This window comes from Rosa rugosa, chromosome 5 (genome assembly GCF_958449725.1).
Source record: "Rosa rugosa chromosome 5, drRosRugo1.1, whole genome shotgun sequence".
Classification (NCBI taxonomy): Eukaryota; Viridiplantae; Streptophyta; class Magnoliopsida; order Rosales; family Rosaceae; genus Rosa; species Rosa rugosa.
Window position 1 is genome coordinate 51,781,608 of NC_084824.1, and position 14,662 is coordinate 51,796,269.

Below are 14,662 nucleotides of genomic sequence, written 5' to 3' on the forward strand. Positions count from 1 at the left end.
AAGCCGAGGCTCTGGGTTTAGAGGAGGTTAATGGAGCTGTGGATGAGGAAGTGGTGATTCTGAAAAAAAAAAAAAGGTAGGCAGACCTATTGGCAATAAGACTAAGAAACCTAAGGCTTCGTAGAAACAAATAGTTGACCCTCTGCGGCTCACTTATCCATCTGCTGAAGTTGGCAATGCTTGCCCTAGTTATAAGGGCAAAGAAAAAGTTTAATTTTTTCTTAGTTTTAGTTGTGTATAGAATAGATTGCTGCCATTTGATTTACTTGCTTCTTAGACTTTCCAATTGTACAACAATTGGGTTTCCTCGGCAATTGGAATTTATGACGTGAGAATTGGGTTTATCTGGTTTTAGTCCAGTAAGTAGGCTCGTTTTGTTAGAATGGACGAATTTATTGGTCTTAATGATTGGTATTTGTCAATTTTTTTAGTTTTCTTGGTCCGTGGAGATTGATGTATGTGCTAATGTGGTCTTGATAATCAATGATATTATCTGTTTTGTCAAAAAAAGAAGGTGGATTTCTTTTACCAAATACTCAAAATGATATTAGTGTATCATTGTACGCAATAATGATCCTCTCAGCCACGTAACAACAAAGCCCACATACCAACAGTTTAACCTGCAACCAAGTTTTACAACTATAGCTTAAGATCAAAACTGATAAATCAAAAGAAGTCCTACGATTTTCAAATAATACACAACACACTCATAACTATTGTGTGATCTCTATGTCCAATAATAAAGGTAAACAACAACAAAAACAAAAGTTAGTCCAACGCCTTCATCTGTATCGATTGACATTGTAGATAATAGGTCTAGCTAATATTGAGAAACAATGAGATAAACCAATCTCTCTTTACTTTAGCTTCTATATATAGAGCCATATGCATGCAAACTCGAAGCTAGAAACCTCTAAAACAAAAGCAATTCCTTACCTTTTGTGGAACCACTTTAAAGCTTTAAATGACATAAAACTAATCTAACCACGTACACTATGTGTTTCTACTGAAGAATACGGTAACTAAGAAGCATGATGGGGAGAGAGAGAGAGAGAGAGAGACAAGCATGTATAGTGGTTCACCTTGCCCTTGAGGCAAGGCTACGTCCACTTAGAGATTTCACTATGAGTGAGGCCAAGTCGCCTTTGTAATGATACAAGTGTGAGGATCATGGATCCATCCCATCTAAGAAGGGGAGGACTTCCCTTTATAGCAAAGGGAAGTCCCACTCTATTCTATATTTCCGATGTGGGATACAATGCACATAATGCTTCTCTTGAAGCCTCTTGGAGATCATGGGAGGGTGGCCTCCCTACTAGGTACCGGCCGACCTCCACCATAGCGAGGTAGCTCGGGTGTCGGACTACCGGATGCATGTCGTAGGCGGGACTAACCATGTCTTGGGGCCCACCTATGAGGTCGTTGCTTATGCTTGGCGGTATGTGGTATAAGTGATATCAACAAGTCCCCCAAGTCCCCTTGTAAGAGGCGCTTCTTGGTTGGGGAGTTTAAATATGATGCCGCCAAGTATGAGTGACGACCCTGTTGAACGCCATACCCATACTAGTCCCCCAACTCCGTAAGCAAGAAGGGACTGTTCGGGTCTTGCGAAGTTTCCATGGTAGGTTGGTGCCACGGGGCCCACCATCAAGCTAGTACCTGCAAATAAGATAAGAGTGTACAAAGAGCATATTGATTGCGCTAGGGCAATCTAAGTGACATTTGAGTCAAATCCATCGAGGTGCATGAATGTTTATATGAGATGCATGTTACACATTGTGTGTATGCACGTATTATGTAGTGTTGACATACGATGTATAAGTCTAGAATGTATGTTGTTGTGAAAGGATAACGAAGTGCATATGATGCATAGATGTGTGATGAACGCGATGACGCGTACATAATGATATGTATATGTTGTATGCATATGATGCACGTGTGAGGATCGGGAGTGTGGTTACTCGCCGAGTCCCCCAAGTCATGTAGTAAAACAGGAATTTGGATTTCGGTTACGTTCGACGAAGCCAGTAAGGCTGAGAATGAAGCTCCGATATCGAAGTAACCATTGACAATACTAGCGAGACTATGGCGTGACCATGATAGTCCCCCAATTATAGGTTAGAGGAAGGAACTCTAACTTACTTAACCCGAACGTATAAGCCATAACCCGATTGTTTGGCTCATGTACAACGGGAACGTAAGAGATGAGCTCACTCATGTTGAGCAGGCGTGAGTTTTGTCCTATGGTCTTATTAATGGGATGTAAAAGAAATTTAATTGTTGCGATCAACAATAGGTGAAAATTTTCAATATTTCCATTAATAGACCATAACACGAAAGTATGAGCGTGAAGTTCAATGATAGTCCCGGTCGGGTACTACCTCTACTTGTGATAAGTGGTATGAATAAGTCCCCCAAGTGTAGAGCATGTTCAGGAGGTGGGATGACTCAAAAGCAAGGGACTGGACCTTGGTTTGCCCCCTCGGTACCGCGCTCCGGGCGAGGATTTTAATGCAAGGGACTGGACCTTGGCTTTATGTAAGGGAGCAACCCTTTAGTTATCCTGTTGGGATACCTCGCTCGAGTAGATGATTTATGAGGGCTTTGAGCCTCCTTGACCCGATGGGGTCGAATGAGGACCTGTAGGCCTCCATTACCCGGTGGCGTGGCCCCGGGTAGAATGAGGACTTGAGCCTCGGGACCCGGTGGGGTACCCGGTGGCTTTGGCCTCCGGAACTCGGTGGCGTGGCCCCGGGTAGAATGAGGAATTGTGCCTCATAACCCTGTTGGGGTACTTCACATGGTTGGAGGGTTTTATGTAAGGATTTGACCTTGATTAACCCCTTGGGGGTACCGCGCTCGGGGCAAGGATTTATGAGATGCATGTTGCATTTATTTAGTGAGTTTCACATGTATATATGTAGCAATTTAATTGGATTGCAATTAAATTAAGCATTAACACGTAGGCATAAATGAATATGCTATCAAAAATTAACGCATTTAAAGACATGCTTAGATTATAGTAATTGCTATTGAAGCATGTAAAACATTGCATTAGCTCAAATTGAAAGAGCGTAAAAAAAAAAAAAAGATACTGTGACTTATCTTATGCCGATTTGGAGTAGATTGAAATTGGAGTCAACAGATAAGTACCAAATCATGTTGGAGTTGTCCAAGCATGACGCTCCATGTGAATGAATAATGACCATCAAGAGTTTGCTAGGCATTGTCCCCGCAAGAGGGTACCCGGTTGGGTAAATATATTTCCTCGAAAATAATTAAGTGATTAGCGACTTATCTATTTAGATTAGTTGACTAATTTAAATACATTATGCTTGTACAATTTGCTGGCATTTTGAATGACTATTGCATGCATCATTGAAATGGCATAGTATAGCACTATGATGATGAAATAATGCATGTGTGACCGAGTTAATTGGCTACATGTTGAGCCTAAGCAAAATTAATGTGTAGGCCTTAGAGCCTAGCTACCTCTAAGCAAATCATGCAATAGTTATCATAAGTGGTCATGGTAGTGTGATTATCAACAACCTTTCAAGTAAAAGTGAAAAAGTACAAAGCAAATGTGCTTAATTGAACTTCTGTTTATACAATGTGGCTAGATTCCATTGGAACAAAGCAAAAGTGCTTGATTGCTGTGCATGCGTTTTGCGAGTGGATATGTATGTAGGATCATGTTTGTATGTGTCTTAAGAGTCATGGCATGTAGCAAATAATACTGAGTGTAGTGGAACGTGTGTGTGTGTGTATATATATATATATATCATGTAGAGGGATAGACTAATAATGTGATGTTTCCTGTCAATCTGTCATCTAGGCCAAATGAATAATCATATACTTGCAGATTCTTACAAAGTAACAGTTATGTTTGACATAAAAACGCAACGTGTCGTGAATTACATGCACACATTCACTAATATGTACCACGTAGTGGTGACCGGTGAGGACATGTAGACATGCTGACAGATGTTATATATACGTGAAGCATGCTGTGATGCTTTGAGCCTTCATAAAGGACAGCGAAAAGAAGAACTCATCTCTGAAAATGCTGCAGAGTGGATGTAGAGTGCAGACAGTAATATCAGCAAGCCCCCCGAGAGGTGAAGGAGTGATTGTGTTGCCGGTGAGCTGCCATGAGGTGAAATAGGGTATGATTGGGATTCTTGGTGCCCAGAGAAGTTCTCTCGACCATTTTTTTTTTTTGGTGAACGGTACTTGGTCGAATTGAATATTAATTGGCTGTAAGCTTCAAATGCTGCAAGACAAGTCAGCGGGTCTGAGACGGATCAAAGCACCGAGAATGTTCGATGATTTCGCAGACGGGAGATTCCCGGGGAAGCCACCAAGAGGTGCCTCTTGGGTGCTGGAAGCACGTTGAGCTTTTAGAAACAGACATGTCGACGACAAGGGTGTCGGTGGCTTGAAGCTTGTGACCCATCATCGGGGAGAGGTGCTGGCATGTGAGTCACCGAGATGGTGGTGATGATTACCGGTAGGCTGTGATGACAAGCTACGGGAATGGAAAAATGTTTCCGGGTATCGCTGCCTGAGTTGGTTGGGTTGAGTGCATGGGTGCACAAAGTAGAAATGTTTCAACGGCGGGACGGGTGCTTTTCCAAGAAATAACTTGCCGGGTGAGCTCGCCGAGAGGGAAGCAGTGGGACGAGTGTCTGAGTCCCGAAGAGTAGAGTTGGTGGAGGACTAGCAGGTGTCGGAACTTGTGGGTTCGCTAGCTGGTACTGATGATGGTTGTCATGGCAGAGTACCGATGGAGGCAGGGGGTACCGGTAGGAAGCATGCTTTGGGTATGCGGAGCTAAGAACTTCTCAAGTGTTGGGGCTCAGTGTCGGTGCTCGGTGAGTCACCAAGATGTCGGCCTGAGAAGAGTACCGGTTGGGATGAGCCTCCACTGGCCTGAAGCCGGATTTGGAGTAGTGGACTGAGGTCAGCGGTACCGATCAGGTGTCCAAAGTAAAATTCCCCCTTTTTTTTTTTTTGAACCCGGACGAGTTTCTCTGAGCCTCCCGAACGGCTTGATCTCCGAGACCGAGTCGATACCCGGATAGAGATTGTTGGGTGGGCTGAGATGTGGATTGCCGAATAGTAGCTGCTCATGTGCTAGAGAGACCAAGTGGTTCCTGTCTCGGTGAGATTACCGGGTGCCCAAATTGATTTGTTGCTGACGAAGCTCCAGATTTTGAGGAAAGATCACAAGGATGCCGAGTTGTGAGCAAGTGATAGTGACTGGTGGTGATCACCGGGAGGTGAGGATACCATAGAAGAGGCTTGGTCCCTAGATCAATTTTTGAAATACTAGGCGGGTTGTGTAATGGTACCCGTACGTGATTCTTGTTAAAAGATCCAAGGTAAATGCCACCGAGACTAGGGTTGCTCAAGTTGTCGCCGACTCATGAGGAAAGTCCCGCTGACTCAAGTACCCGGAAGCAAAGCTTATGTACCCGGAAGCTTATAATACATGTTGGCTCAAAGGCTTGGGTGAGGTTGAGGGTGGGTGTCCTGCATGTACCCATATACCCGGAAGCTTATGTACCCGTACATGACCCTTACTCAAGGTCGGAGGCTCGTACCCTAACTCCTAGGGACCCTCCTTCTAGCGCCAATGTTTCTACTGAAGAATACGGTAACTAAGAAGAATGATGGGGAGAGAGAGAGACAAGCATGTATAGTGGTTCACCTTGCCCTTGAGGCAAGGCTATGTCCACTTAGAGATTTCACTATGAGTGAGGCCAAGTCGCATTTGTAATGATACAAGTGTGAGGATCATGGATCCATCCCATCTAAGAAGGGGAGGACTTCCCTTTATAGCAAAGGGAAGTCTCACTCTATTCTATATTTCCGATGTGGGATACAATGCACATAATGCTTCTCTTGAAGCCTCTTGGAGATCATGGGAGGGTGGCCTCCCTACTAGGTACCGGCCGACCTCCACCATAGTGAGGTAGCTCGGGTGTCGGACTACCGGATGCATGTCGTAGGCGGGACTAACCATGTCGTGGGGCCCATCTATGAGGTCGTTGCTTATGCTTGGCGGTATGTGGTATAAGTGATATCAACACTATGAATACCTGATCTTTTCTCGCTATTGTAATTTCTTGGACTAAATTCATTTTACTATGTACTTTGAATTTCACACCAAAATTAATCATGTCAGTCTCTGATCTTTTGACACCCTTATGATTGCCAATTTGATCAGTATAGTTCAATTCGTCAATTTTGAAAGTTTAGTGGTGACATGATCACTAAAATGAAAACCACCATTTTTGATGACATGACAATAATTTGGAATGTTTAATCATCTCAAGTATTGATGTGACCTTGGTGAACTCACCCTCCAACTCAATGTTGAAAGGGTTTGTGCTCAACCACTTGAGCTAAGCAACAAACTAAGATTTTTGTGCAACACTCTAATATTTATATGATGTAACCCAGCTCAAAGCCTTAAAGATAATTTTTTTTTTTTGAAATAAAGGGCTTGTGCGACTGCCCTCAAGCCTTAATTAATGAAACTGTCGAATACAAGGGGGGGGGGACATTGAGCCTAAACCCCTGATTACAATAAGCATCTAGAGTATTTTTCGAAATAATATCAGAAATCTCTACAAAACACTTGTATTCTAACAAGCACCAACTAGCAAAGAGTGCTCTACTGGCTACTCCATTTGCTTTGACATGGCGGTGACTGCATACACAGGCACAAAGCCCGACTAGACCTACATACCTACTGTAGGGATTTATTGCTCGCACATAGCGCAAACAACCTAAATAACAAAAATGAAAAATAACATTAATAGAAATAAAACATAATGGACCTAGGGTGAGGCCCCAGGCCCAAGTACAGCCAGCCCGAAGGGCCCCCAATCATCAAACCCAGCCCAAAACAGCTGCTGCACAGTGAGGCCAGCCACTACCATCGCACCACCGAGCCAGTCGCATCGCCGCCCCTCTCAGACCCCGACATCAGCACCGACAAAGATCATTCATCACCATCAGAATACCATGCGCCTAATTTCAGAAAGGAGATCAACTTCCCTCCCTCCGTCGCCCTCTCCAATCTCACCGCCGCCTTCCATGGGAACGATCAAAGCCAGCGCCGCTGTCAAACACCATGTTTCAGGGTTCGAATCCACGCCACAACCAACCACCGGTGGATCTGTAATAAGATCCGGACGGATCCAATCACACATCGAGAAACCAGATCGGGTTTCTAGCCTTAAAGATAATTTGTTATGTAGAAAAACTTTATTCTTTTTCAAACACCTATTACACTTGGTTTTATCTTTAGAAAAAGTGAAAATTTTCAATTAAAAATAAAGGCATATTTCTTTGATCATCTTTAGCTTCCTTTTATTTATTTTAATTATGTTTTATTTTTGAATTCATTTTGATTTTTTGGAAAAAAAAAGTAGAAAGTGTTGTAGAGAAACTGAAATTGAGAGGAAATTGTGGTGTGTTCTCATTGATAATAGGGGCCTCTTTATATAGAGGATTACAATGCATAGAATCTCAATCGTACAAGGAAAGTAATCGTACATTGAATAGGAATCTAGATCCTTCTAATTTAACCCTATTACCACTAGGTCAAGTAACCTAGAGTTTGGGCTAAACACAAATAGAGATATCCTTAAACACTCCCCTTTGTATTGTCCAAACGCGGTGCTTCTCTCGTTGCCTCGTTAAAAACCTTGCCGAGTAACAAAAACCCAGTGGGACAAAAATAACCTCGGTCGAAGGGGAAAAAGAGCACAACACATCCTTCACGTTTCGAGATCATACATGTAGACATCTCCCCCTGATGTCTGCATCTCCCCCTGATGACTACGGTCATGGGAGTTCGGATAACTTCCGTAAACGATGCTACCAACATGTTTCTCGAAAGTGGAATTTAGACAATGACTTAGTGAGCAAGTCTGCCACACTGTCCTCAGATCGAACCTAGTTCATTTTGATCTTGAGGAGAGTCTGTTGTTGCTGATTAAGCTTGGTGTTGTCACTTTGATGTAGCCTTGCTTCATTTGTTCAAAACAAGCTGCATTATCCTAAATGCTCGTAGGCTCATCTATGGTAGACTTCAAACCACAATTGTTCGAACATGCGTAATTATGGATCCAATCCATATACATTCACGAATCTCTTCATGAAGAGCAATAGTCTCTGCATGGTCCGAAGATATAGCGACTAGGGTCTATTCTGTAGACCTCCAAGATATCGCAGTCTTTACCCATGGTGAACACTTAACCAGTTTGGGAATGACCTTTGTGTGGGTCAGAGAGATACCCAGCATCAGCCAAACCTTCCAAAACGCTAACTTCGTTTTGGGATGGGGAGAGGGGACGCAGGCCAGTGTTGGCGGCGTTCCTGGTGTGTGATGGGTCCGAATCCATCATCTCTCTGTAGGGATAGAACAAGCCCATATCAATCATACATCTCAAGTACTGAAAGATATCTTTTACACCAATCCAATGGCGTCGCGTTGGCGCACAGCTATACCTAGCTAACAAGTTCACAACATATGAGATGTCCCGTCTTGTGCATTGAGCTAAGTACAATAATACGCCTATTGTACTCAAGTAAGGCACTTCTGCCTCTAGCACATCTTCATCATCATCGTTTTGACGAAGAGGATCATTTTCAGGATCAAGACTACGAACGATCATGGGGGTGCTTGAAGGCTTGACCTCGTCAAAATGCCTAAGCATCTATCAACACGATGCTCAAGTTCCAAACCGAGACATAATCGTGTTCTCCCAAAATCCTTCATCTCAAACTCGGATTTCTAGTGTTCAGCGGTTTCCCTTAACTCTTTAAGGGTTTCTAATGAAGATCATGTCCAACATGAACCGCGATAGAATCCGAAACTTGTTATGGAAACGCGTGGGCATATCCCTTCCCAATCAAGTAGTCATCTTAGTGAGCGTTCCAACCTCTTTGTAAAACGCGCTCCGTAGTCTGGAGCCACTTGACTTGGGTAAATGAAGTTCACCATTGAACCTTCATGTACATTCCGTATCTAGATCCCCATAGAGATACGTAGTGACCACATTTGTAAGCTGCATGATCAGTTATTTGGAAACTACCAAACTGACAAGGTAGTGGAGTGTAGTGACATCCATTACGAGAGAGTATGTCTCATCGTAGTCGATTCCAGGGCGTTTTGTGAGAAGCCTTGCGCCATAAGGCGAGATTGCCATCTCTTTTTCTCATCATACTTTCTAACAAAGACCCATTAGTCAATAGGTTTTATGTCAGGAGGTGTTGGCATCACTAGCTCGAAAACCTTCCTCTTCGTTAGAGAATTCATCTTAACCTGGATCGCATCTTTCCATATAGGCCAAAACTCTCTACGTTGGCATTTATTCATCAACGGAGCGTGGTTCGATATCATCTGACTCAACAAACTCATGCGCAACGAAATGCGCAACTACATCATCAATTATGATGGAGTTTCTATCCCACGTCTCATGTACACAAGTGTAATTTTCATAGAGCTCTATATTCTCAGGAATAGGGTTCTAACGTTGAGGCGTCCCCCAACAATAACCATAACCCGGAAGATACTCATGAGACGGATTTTGAGTGTCGATGATCAAAGGATTGGAATGTGCCAAAGTATCTTTCGAACCCACGGGCCTCCCATGCATCCTAGCTGGGGCCATGGCCTGTAACGCCAGAGTGCCACTCTCTATGGCGTTGGCGCCATGCCTACCTTTGTGTAGGGTGGCGCTACGTCCTCTCGTAGGGACGTCCATCCTTGCAGGCATGTTTGCAGCATATTTGTGTGATCTCGTCACTTTAGTAGGGATCGAGATGAGACATAGTGGGGACAGGCCACGACAATTCCTGTCGTTCCTGCTGAACATCTGTGTTCTTATCTCCCCCTAACGACGGGAAGACTGTCTCATCAAAGTGACATCCGCAAATCTAGCGGGAAGGAGATCGCCATGCAAGGGCATTAAGTGGCGGACGATTGTTGGAGTCTCAAATCCAACTGAGTTGCTCATTCGTCTGTAAGGACCCATTATAGAGCGCTGTGGCGGCGCAATTGGCACAGAAATGGCACACTCAAATATGCGTAAGTATGATATTTGTACCCAGTCACTAGCTGTAACGCAGAGGTAGATTGAGTGGCAGTAGGTCGTAGACGAATTAGCATAGCTGCATGCGATATTGCATCACCCCAAGTGGATATAAGGAGGTTGGTGCGCATTACCAATGTCCGGACTACCATCGTAGTCGTTTCCGCAAGACCATTTGGGTGTGCTCATGGGAATATGTCCAACATCAGTCCCAAATGCAATAACTATCGAAAGTCTTCGATGTAAACTCACTAGCATAGTCAAATCCAATTGACTGAATAGGATGATTCAGGGAGTGAGCCCGTTGTCATATGATGTGTGCTAGGAGTGTTTCATAAGCAGCATTACAAGTGGATAATGGCACAACACGTGACCAGCGTGTTTGCATGTCAACCAACATCATGAGATATTTAAACGTCCGCAAGTTGGGTGAATCAGTCCAGAGAATCCCTACGGATTCTATGTAAGAACATAATGAGTATTATCATATCCTTTGCATAGGACGGTCTCAGTCCTAATTTTCCTAAGGAAGTGGCTTTGTAAAATGAGCGAGAGGCCTTAGAAGCAACCAAGGAGAGTTTTGGTTGGGCCTGAGCGTTTGAAACGCATATTGAAGCAAAGTTTGTGACTACATCACCCATCATGGTGTCATGACCATGGGAAGTGGCATCCACGGCGTTATAACCATGGGAATTGACATCCATGGCGTCATGGCCATGGGTAGCGCCATATATGGCGTTGTCACAGGGGACTTGGGCGGCCATATGGCGCCCCAAGACAGCTGCAGCGCCAGATGCTGCAATTGTTGCGGTCTTGCTAAGTCCAGGAACCAATTTTTGATTCTTGCTTCATTTCGCTCGAGGGTGTCCATGTGAAGTCTTTAGTAGACGGATCATCATATCATGACCAGGGTGACTTATCCTGTCGAGACAAAGCCAATATGTGTCTAAATCCAAGAGATCTTCTTTCATAACTTTATTGGATTTAATAGCTCGAATAGTGACATAGAGTCCACTAGAGAGACACATAAACTTATCTAAGATGCGCCTTCGTTCGCAATCATTAGAGGCATTGCAAAGGAACTCATTTATGTTCTCTACATGCGTTTTCGCATGGAATCCGTTGGCTATCCATAGGTGCAAGTTGCCCTAGGAGCGTAGAGAGTTTCAGTGACATTAATCAAGGTGCCATTTGGCAAAGAGAACTTGGGCTATTCCACGTCCTTGAATTAATACTGATGGCCCAGCCATCGTAGTCACAAAGTAACATGCTCATGAATCAAAATGGAGTCATAATGAAAAGAACTCAAAATTTTATTCATAAGCCAACAGAGTACATCATTGTCTCTTAACCATTAGGAGAATCTAATCCAATTGCTTAGCTAATGCAAAACAATGGTAGTCGTCTAACTTCTTTCAGTAATTCCAACGCAAATGTGACCAGGTGAGTAGGGAGATGTCGGTGGAGCAAAGCTCGCTTAATTACCACTTATCTCAAAACCTTCCTAGACATCACATTTACATTGAGTACGCCTACTTTGAAGAAAGACTAAACCATAGGCATCTACTACAAAAATAATATGGCAATTGCCTACATCTCTTGGAAAATAAAGACTTAAACAGAATTGGCGATCTATTGATTCCAGCCAGATTCGTAGTCTTCAACCCTTCACTCTAGATCATCTTCTTGATCTTCTTGTTCTACATAGTGAGCTTCTCTTGCTTCACAAATATGCTTTGTAGGCGGTGACAAGTTCTTCACGAGCTCTACAAATGTGTGCCCAATGATCAGACACTCCACATTGAGAACATACATCTCTTTGCTCAAACTCCATTGATTGAGACGCTTTGAAAGCGTCATTAAGATGGCTCTTAGTGTTGGTGGAGCCACCAACATGGCCAGAGGCGTTGCCTCCCTCTCTCTTTCCACGTTGACCTCTTCGGTTCCGTGTTCGCCTATTTTGGCGAATACCTTCCCAAGTAGAGCGATTATATGGACCAGAAAGTCCAGAAGTATCCCTAATGTTAGGGTTTTGCTCTTGGCGCCTTCTCTTAGGGGCGCGACTATAATTGGATTCCGGAATATGCTCTATTTCCACGGATCTCGAATTATAGTTCTTCACAAGGATGTTGTCATACTTTTCAGTGATATTCATAGCTCCAATGAGCTCATGAAACCTTGTGATCCGTCCTGCAGTAACATCAATTCGATAGTTCTTAGCAACCATCAATGCAGAAACGGGGAAGGTAGAGAGAGTCCTCTCAATCAACATCGCATTTGTGACCTCTTTAACACAGAATTCCATTAAGGATTTAATGCGAAGTGCTTCCGAGTTGTAGTCAAGAACTGACTTGAAATCATAGGAGCGGAGGCTATGCCATCTCACTTCTAGGTCAGGAAGCAAGGAAGGAGTCACGGACGTTGCCAAATCTTTCTTCGAGTGAGACCCACAGCCTTCTGGGGTCTTCTTCATGCATACACTTGTACTGGAGCGAATCATCCATATGACGAGTCATTAGGATGATGGCTTTCGCCTTATTTGCCTCTAAGGCTGCTCTATTTGCTTCCAAAGCTTAAGCTTGCTCAACAGTTAGCACGTCTTGGCTAGGCTCAAGAATCGTATCCATGATTCTATCGGCCTTGAGATGCTGGCGGACATCATGAACCCACCTGTGATTTTCATAGCCAGTTGTTCCCAATTGAGCAAAGTCCAATTTGTTCAGGTTACTCACCCTGAAAGAGAACAAGAAATTAGGGTTAGTTTCGGAGCGTGAAAGGCTACCACGAAAACATATAAAATTTCTGAGCGTAGTCGCTTATAAGAAATTAGGAATTTCCGAGCGTAGTCGCTTCCAAGAAATTAGGAATTTCCGAGCGTAGTCGCTTCCAAGAAACTTGATTCCAAGAGGGGTTGGATTAGATAGAAACAATGATGTGTGTGGTCGATCGTTTTCTTCTCAACAAACTCTTGAGTTTGGAGGACTCTACAAGCTCCAAGCTTAGAGTGAGCACGAACCCCCACAGTTCGGCTTTTGGTCTCCCCTATGAAGAAGAAAGGGGGGTAGAAGAAGGGAGTTTGTAAGTCCCCGAGAAAAGAAGAAAAGAATGAAAAACTTCAAAAACGGGAACTTTTAGTAAAGTTTACCTTGAAAAATAGCCGGAAATCTTGACCGGAAAAGTTGTTTAAGATGGCCGGAAAAAAAGGTAGCCGGAGGTCACCGGAAAAGTGGCCGGAGGTGGTGGCCGGAGCTAGGCAGGGCGGTGCAGGGCAGTTGCGGTGTCTTGCGGGGGCTGCTGCAGGGGCTCTCGGCACATATCGGCAGGGGTTCGGCAGGTGGGCGGAAGGATGTCGGCAGGTGCGCAGGGCTCTCCGCAGGTGCGCGCAGGGCTCTCGGCAGGTGCGCGGCAGGTCTTGCGGATGCTTCGGCAGATGCTCGGCAGGGCTCGGCATCTGCTCGGCAGATCTAGACAGGGGCTCAGCAGATCTGCGGAGGGCAGGCACAGGAGCTTCCGGTAGTGAGGCTAACCCGAGCTGTTCAGCCTATTCCGGCGGCCGGTTCAGGCGGTTTCCGGCCGGTTCCGGTGGTTCCGCCATCGGTTCTGGGTTCCTTGAGGATAGGGCTTCAATATTTGGGGCGGTGGATGTTGGAATTTGAGTGCTACAAAATTAGGGTTTCAGGGTTAGTGCTTCGTGCTGATAACGTGTTGTAGAGAAACTGAAATTGAGAGGAAATTGTGGTGTGTTCTCATTGATAATAGGGGCCTCTTTATATAGAGGATTACAATGCATAGAATCTCAATCGTACAAGGAAAGTAATCGTACATTGAATAGGAATCTAGATCCTTCTAATTTAACCCTATTACCACTAGGTCAAGTAACCTAGAGTTTGGGCTAAACACAAATAGAGATATCCTTAAACAGAAAGGAATAAAAAGTGTGTCTTTTTTTTTTGTCTTTTTAGTTTTTGTAATAAATCCGTAGATTTAAGAAATGATTAAAATAGTGTAAATTTTTATAAAAATAGGTATCTAATAAAAGGGAGCCCTTTGAATGAGGACCACTAAAATGAGGACTAGTTGATGACTTTTTTGTGAGACTCACTTTTCGATCACATTTTCTCAAATCAACTGTTAGATGTTTAGATATTTATATATGTGTATATTATTTATGTAATTTGATAACCAAATTGAAAATCGTTAAGGCATTCATAATTGTGATTTATCAGTTATGAACATGAACGGTTCATGTTTGACAAATTTGGTTTGTCCATTGATTTGATCTAGTTCGGTACCTTAATAATTAGCAATTTGGAAGAAAATTTTCAAAAGTGATACACTCATGCATACATAAACATCTAACGGTTGATTTACCGTAATATAATTGAAAAGTGGGCAACTCATGTTTAGAAAGTCCTTAACTAGTCCTCATTTTAGTGGTTCTTATTGAATTTAGTTAGCAACTCATGTTTTTCTAGCTCCAAGTCGCAAGTCAAACTAATCTTAAAATGTAAGAAGTCATTGTTCCCGTTAGAGCCACCTGCTTCTCT